The sequence below is a fragment of the Arachis duranensis genome, chromosome 7 (genome assembly GCF_000817695.3).
Source record: "Arachis duranensis cultivar V14167 chromosome 7, aradu.V14167.gnm2.J7QH, whole genome shotgun sequence".
Classification (NCBI taxonomy): domain Eukaryota; kingdom Viridiplantae; phylum Streptophyta; class Magnoliopsida; order Fabales; family Fabaceae; genus Arachis; species Arachis duranensis.
The window spans coordinates 45,389,238-45,397,464 of NC_029778.3; the positions used below are offsets into that span (position 1 = coordinate 45,389,238).

Sequence of the window (8,227 nt, forward strand, 5' to 3'; positions counted from 1 at the left end):
CATGGCAAGCTTATGCAAGGGTTTCACCGTTGTCAGTGGCTACCTCCCATCCTCTCAGTGGAAATGTTCAACGCACCCTGTCACGGCACGGCTATCCATCTGTCGATTCTCGATCAGGCCGGAATAGAATCCAGTGATTCTTTTGCGTCTGTCACTAACGCCCAGCCTTCAGGAGTTTGAAGCTCGTCACAGTCATTCAATCATTGAATCCTACTCAGAATACCACAGACAAGGTTAGACCTTCTGGATTCTCTTGAATGCCACCATCAGTTCTAGCCTATGCCACGAAGACTCTGATCTCACGGAATGGCTGGCTCGGTTGTCAGGCGAGCGCTCGGTTGTCAGGCGATCAACCATGCGTCGTATATCAGGAATCCAAGAGATATCCACCCAATCGTGTATCAGGAATCCAAGAGATATCCACCCAATCTAAGGTAGAACGGAGGTGGTTGTCAGTGACACGTTCATAGGTGAGAATGATGATGAGTGTCACGGATCATCACATTCATCAAATTGAAGAACAAGTGGTATCTTAGAACAAGAACAAGCGGAATTGAATAGAAGAACAATAGTAATTACATTAATACTCGAGGTACAGCAGAGCTCCACACCTTAATCTATGGTGTGTAGAAACTCCACCGTTGAAAATACATAAGAACAAGGTCTAGGCATGACCGAATGGCCAACCTCCCAATGATCTAAGATAGCATCAGAACAAAGATAACTACCCAGATGTCTCAATACAATAGTAAAAGGTCCTACTTATAGAGAACTAGTAGCCTAGGGTTTACAGAGATGAGTAAATGACATAAAAATCCACTTCCGAGCCCACTTGGTGTGTGCTTGGGCTGAGCATTGAAGCATTTTTGTGTAGAGACTCTTCTTGGAGTTAAACGCCAGCTTTGGTGCCAGTTTGGGCGTTTAACTCCCATTCTTGTGCCAGTTCCGGCGTTTAACACTGGGAATTCTGAGGGTGACTTTGAACGCCGGTTTGGGCCATCAAATCTTGGGCAAAGTATGGATTATCATATATTGCTGGAAAGCCCAGGATGTCTACTTTCCAACGCCGTTGAGAGTGCGCCAATTGGGCTTCTGTAGCTCCAGAAAATCCACTTCAAGTGCAGGGAGGTCTCCAACAGCATCTGCAGTCCTTTTCAGTCTCTGAATCAGATTTTTGCTCAGGTCCCTCAATTTTAGTCAGAAAATACCTGAAATCACAGAAAAACACACAAACTCATAGTAAAGTCCTGAAAAGTGAATTTTAACTAAAAACTAATAAAAATATACTAAAAACTAACTAGATCATACTAAAAACATACTAAAAACAATGCCAAAAAGCGTACAAATTATCCGCTCATCAGTATCCCACTCGCATCTTTTCAGATCACAGGAGTGTGCCTGGCACTATAGCCGTGGGGGTCCCATATCTATATTCATGATCGAAAGGCGACATCTCCATGGAGATGTGTCGTGTTGGTAGTTGAATCGAGAATGTGATATCACAGCCAAATAGCACAGGCATTCATCATGTGCATCTTCTATCTGTTTGCATTGCTTTGTGATGCGTGAGCATCTTGTCTATCTTTTCCTAGTGAATTTGCATCTAATTTGTTGAATTTAATTAAGAATTAATTATATTTTAGCCACTAGGGATGCTATTTTGAGTTTTGTGCAATTTTATTTATTTTAGGTAGCATTCGGAGGGATTTGATGAAGTTTCTGCAGAGAAAAAGAAGAAACCAAAGAGATGACAAGCGAAGACCGACGCGGACGCATGGCTCACACGACCGCACGGAATGGAGAAATTGCAATGATGCGATCGCGTGCCTGACACGGACGCGTGGACTAGAATCTGCACAAATGACGCGAGCGCGTGGACGACGCGGACGTGTCACATACGCGATCTGCAAAAATACAGAAAACGCTGGGGGCAATTTCTGGGCTGTTTCGACCCAGTTTCTAGCCCAGAAAACACAGATTAGAAGTTGCAGAATGGACACATCAAATGGTCCCCACCCATCAACTGAAGATCTGTTAATTAATTCGAATTTAAATTCAAATCTTATCTTTTAGGAAAAGATATTATTTTTTATTTTAGATAATTAGATTTTAAAACCTATTAGGATTAGTTATAAATAGGAATTTAGATCCCATCATTGGAGGAGAGTACATTACATGAGGGGGATTTCATTAGGAAATTCTATACAAATTTACATCTCACATTTAATGAGCAACTAATCCTACATTGTTAAGGTTAGGAGCTCTGTCTATTTGTATGGATTGATTCTATTACTTTTTCTATTTTAGTTTATGTTTTAGATTTATATTTAAGAATTGTTTTCGTTCTTTATCTTATGAATTTGGGTGGAACGGAAGTATGACCCTCTTTCTATTTGAGTTCTTGTATAAATTGGAAAAGCTCTATACTTGAACAATAGCTTGAAAACATATTCTCCTAAATTCTAATTATCTGGATTTAACGGGATACGTGACATATAATCCTTTTATTCTTTGGGTAATTAGAGTTTTTGTGGCATGCAAACTGAAATTTGATCATGTACCTTTAATTGGAATTAATTGACCAAGGACTTGGCAGTTAATGAATTTTAGAGGAGACTAGGAAGGTCTAAGGAATTAGGGTCCAGTCACATATAGTTTGCCATAAATTAAATTCTACATAATTAAAATAGTTAGTAAGAAAAGTTAATCCGGAAAAATAGATAACTCTGAAGCCTTAACTATTTTTCCATATTTTATTTTTAACTTAATTACTTGCGTATCTACCTTATGATATTTTCAACTTAACCTTTTAAACATCTCAATATCAAAACCAATTTCTGCTTGCCTAACTAAGCCAATCAATCAATCATTGTTGCTTGATCCATCAATCCTCGTGGGATCGACCCTTACTCACGTAAGGTATTACTTGGTACGACCCGGTGCACTTGCCGGTAAGTTTGTGGGTTGTAAAATACCGCACCACTTTGCCGACTTGAATTGCTTGCCTAATTGTATAACATGATTATTTGCTTCTTGAATTTCTTGATATACATGCTATACTTGTGCATTGTTATTACTTCTATTTTCTACTGGGATTGAGGAGGTTTGAAAGGCGGTGGCGATGGGATTGCATGGCGGTTAGGCTGGCGAAGGTTGTGGGACAGCGGAGAATTGCTAGATTAGAAATCCACTAAGTTATATTCTCTTATTTCATTATGTTTTTTTTTAAGTAATGGTTTTAATTTTAGTATGCTTTATGTTGAATCTCATAATTGATATGAAACTCAAGGATTGCCTCTGGCGTCCCGGAGTCTTATATCTTACATTATTGGGCACTGTTACCATACTGAGAATCTCCGATTCTCATACCATATTCTGTTATTGTTTTTCAGATGCAGGTCGCAACCCATCTCGGTGAGTTGCTTGATGGTGGCAGAGTAGAGGACCTTATTCCATTTTGTTGTCATTTTAGTTATTTTGACAAGTTCTCTCACTTTTGTATTTGCATTTGCCTTAGAGGCTTACTTTGAGAGAGATATTCTATATATATGGTTTTAACTTTCAAAACTCTATATGTCTGTATAACACTAGTCAGCAGGGCGAAGCTACATACTTAGAAAGGGGGGCAATCGCCCCCCCTAATTTTAATTTTTTACATGTAAATTATATGTAAATTTCAGTTTAGCCCCCCTTAAAATTTTATTTTAGTCTTTCTTTAGTGTGTAAATATTTTTGGCCCCCCTCTAATATTTCTTCTAGCTCCGCCCCTGCTAGTCGGCCTAAACTTCGTGGGTTGAGGCTAGTTCCTTATGACTATTATACTCTCTTATATACTTATATTTTGTTATCTTGTATCTTTATCTTGTGCCTTAACTTTGTAGTTTCGTATGAATGTTTTGCGATTTCGTAACTCTGTTTTTGAGCTTATTTCTTCATCGGACTTCTAGAATTATTATTCCTTCTATATATATTTATGTATAAGCCTTAGGATTATCGTGACCTCTGATTAACCTTTGCTTTACGACATGAGGTAAAATTTAGGGTAATTAGGGTGTTAAAATTATGGTATTAGGATAATAAAGAGATATTTACACCCCTTTTAAGAGACCAAGTTTGATGGTACCAATCATTATGGAATATGTGAGAAAAATTCACAATGCTTTTCCAAAAAAAGTGTGGAAAAAGTATCATAAGGCAGAAAGAGAAAATCCATATAGCTTGGAAAAAACCTCCAGAGTAATGGGTAAAACTAAATTCTGATAGGGCAGCTAGTGGCAATCCGGGCAATGCGAGATGCGGTGAACTGCTTAGACACGATTGTGGAAGATGGATTGCGAGGTATAATGTAAATGTTGGTTTCTGCAGCGTGTTTACTGTAGAATTATGGGGCGTTTATTATGACTTGAAAGTAGCATGGAATCTGGGGTTGAGGAAGATTGTTGTTGAGGTTGATTCAAAGCCAGTTTTTGAAACACTGATAAAGAAAACTGCTTTGGTGAATCATCCAAAAATTTTGGTCAGAGATAAACTCATAAAGAGAAGTTGGAGGATAAGATTGAAGAGCTGATTTCTTGGCGAAACAGAGTATTATCAACCATAATAAGCTAAGATTAATCTTAGATGATGATATTAGAGGGGTGCAATTACCCCGTAAGATTTCCATAATATAAGGATTTTTATTTTGGGCGTTAAACCTTAATGAAATACAAAAAAAAATTTACTATCATCTATTTTTTATGATTTTAGGGTTTTAGAATTTTACAATCTTTTATATTATAATTTAATCAAACACTTGCATTTTTATGTCTTTTGAGACAAATATCTGATTGAATCAAATATTTTTTGGTGGTATGATACTATATAATTGAATAGTTATAGAAAATTCTTTATGTTTATATTGTATGCGAATTAAATTATTGCAATATCTATGTATTAACTGTTATTCATTATTCATTATATTAACTTTTGATTTTATAGATGGATTAACAAGAAAACTATATTAATTACTAAGTGTATAAAGGTATTTCTTGACTTCATAGACAATAATAAAATTCTTTTAGAAGAACGTTACATCTCCTTGAGATCTTAAGCAATAAAATTTTTTAGCAAAAAATTGACAGAAATATTTTTTCTAGAATTGTTAGAGACCGATATTTTTAGTAGGAATAAATAGAGAGTTAGATAGTATTAACTTAAATATAAAATAAATACAAGAGAAAAATATTGGTCAACTTATATATTTTTCATTTAGTTAAACATCTATTATATATTACTAATTTTATGATTAAAATGTGTCACATATTACTCTATTATTATAATTGAAATAATTTTTTTTCTCCAAAATTAAAGAGTTTTTCTCTTCTCTGTCTTTTTCTTTTTCTATCTTACTCATTCATTCATCCACTCTATTTTTTTATATATTATTAGTAATTACTAATTATAAATTTGACTATCAAAATATGTAACATGATATTTTCTAATTGCACTTAAATTAAATTAAAATTAAAATTAAAATATAACTATATTATATATTACTAACTAATTTAATGACAAAAATGTATCATATGATACTCTCTTATTAAAATTGAAAAAAATATTTTTCTCCAAAATTAATAAATTCTCTTCCTAAATTCTCTCATCTACCTCTCTCTATTTTTCTATTTCTCTCTACCATTTTCCTATATTCTCTTATCTACCTCTCTATCTTTTTTCTATTTCTCTCTATCCTTTCTACTCTATATATAATTTATATTTTATATTTTATATTAATAATTTGTCTAATCAAAATGTCACTAGATATTTTTTCATTACAATTAAAATAATTTCTTCTTTTCAAAATTAACAAACTCCCTCTCTCATTCTTCTTATTTATCTTTCTATTTTTCTCTACATTTCTATTCTACCAAAAATAAAATAAAATAAAATAAACAAAATATTATTATTATTATTATTGTTATTATTATTATTATTATTATTATTATTATTGTTATTATTATTATTATTATTATTATTTAGTTTTAAACTTTTACTGCTTATCTTTCTAATCTATATTTTTACTTTTCTTCCTTCAAATATTTATTACATATAATTTTAAAAGAATACTAATGTTGTGATTAAAAGTTAGAATGAAGATTCAATTGTTTAAAAAAAATTTGAGTTAATTTTATAACTATCAATATGAATTTTTTTTATGCTAATATCTAATGATATTTTTTATATACATAGAGAGAAAAAATGTTATTTTTAAATAACAAGTATAAAAATTAATTATTTCTATTTGTGTAACAGACTTAACACCTAATCAAATGTAAAAATATATACATTAATTTTTTTAAAATTTTAGATAATGAATAAAATTAATTATTAGTAAAGAATTAAACACTTTTGCAAGAAAATAATAACTAAAAATCTTATTATTTGATTTTTTTATCTACGGATACTTAGGTCTTCTTAACCAATGAGACCTTTTGTCTCCTACAACTTTTTTGGAAAAGTAATTTGATTCTATAAATTTTTTGTGCCATAATCTATAATGTCATGACAAAACCAACATAATCTTAAAAGATTTATATTCTCGTAATATTATTACCATCTATTCTATTATATATAAAAATCGGGTTTCCGCACTTAATAATGGAGCTGGCGTGGTATGTTTCTAAGAGCGTTTCCCGATTTATTTCTTTTAACTCATTAAATACAAGTTATAACGATAAACTAACTATATCACTAAATACAAGTTATAACGATAAACTAACTATATCACTTAATTGATTTGATTAGATATTTAAATATTATTTAATTTATTATAATTTATATCAATTTGATTTGGTAGTATTTCCTAATTTATTTATTTTAATATTTTGTTAATATTTTTTAATTTATTTCTTTTAATTTATTAAACTAAATTTATTGTGTGTACTAATTAATTAATTTAATTAATTTATTAGTCATTAAAATAATAAATCTATGAATAAAATAGGCAATTGAAATATTTTTAACTAATAATTAAATCAAATCATATCATATATATTGAGCTAAATTCAAATCATGTGAATTAAGGACTAAATTTGTAACACCCTACCACACAAAGCTTTACGCCTAGGTCGTAAATCAATGGTGGTGAGGTATCACGACTTCTAAAAATAAAATGCATTCGTATATAATGGAAAGAATTTGATATACTAGGAGCCCGTGAAGAAAAGACACAAGCAAAATCGCATCATACTAAAAAACCGGCGATATATATAAGCAGAAATGACCGAAGTATAATATATATGATTCAAAAAGTATACATAACAACACTAGTCTTAACCTGCGAAGATAAGGCCGACTAGTTAACATAATACAACCCGAAAGTAGGACTAAAAATAGTAAACATAAATCCTATTTCTCCATAATCAACCTCTAAGAGGGATACACAAGTTATAAAATACAGTAGTGGAGAATATTTAAAATATCTAAGCAAAAGTAAAATTCCCAAAAGACAATCTTCGCTTCCTGAAAGCAAATTCTGCATGCTCAACAAGGTGCATTACGTCCAATACCTGTAAGATGAAAATTCCCGAAACGGGTGAGAACATCATCCCTTTCGGGGTTCTCAGTAGGGGTAACAGTTCCAAAGCAGAGACGATGTAAAGACTACACGAAATCTCTAGGCAATCCTAACACTTCAACAACAAAGAAATCCAAGCCTAGAAATATACTAAACCAGAAAACAGTAAGGTATGCTAGACTAACTAACTGCACTCATGCACCTTTGATTTCATTCGACTTTTCTCTCTCCAATAACCCTCAAGTTCTTAAACTATCTCTTATTAGTTCTTTCACCTTTCACTTGTCATATTTCTTTCGGTCTCAAGTTCACTCCATATCATCTCAACATTTATTCTAGTGTTCATACATAAAATTGGAGGCAATGAAGAGAGTTAAGCTTCCTTACCTTAACCCACACGAAATATAGATGGAATTCACTAGGAATTCATGCTAGAGCATCCTTAAACAACCAAAATCACAAAAATTCAACAACCCAAAACAAAAAATGTGAATATATAAGGAATAGAAAACTGGGCAAAAAATTGAGAGCTCTTTACCACAAATATTAGATAGAATTGAAGAGGATGAGAAAAGCTACGCGTGACTGTAAACGACTCGTCAATCAGAGTTTCGGATAAAAAATTATGTGGAATTGAAATTTGAGTTGAAAGATGAGTTAGGGTTTGAGGTTTGC

At 32.2% G+C, this 8,227-nt stretch overlaps 1 long non-coding RNA gene across 1 annotated transcript; it reads right to left on the reverse strand.

The window, feature by feature from the left end:
* Nucleotides 1–7,328: 7,328 nt before the first annotated feature.
* On the reverse strand, nt 7,329–8,227 carry LOC127740626 (uncharacterized). The gene is made up of 3 exons (XR_008001283.1): nt 8,091–8,227; nt 7,940–7,993; nt 7,329–7,544 (listed from the first exon to the last, which is right to left on the reverse strand). It is a non-coding gene; the product is annotated as an uncharacterized LOC127740626 (long non-coding RNA).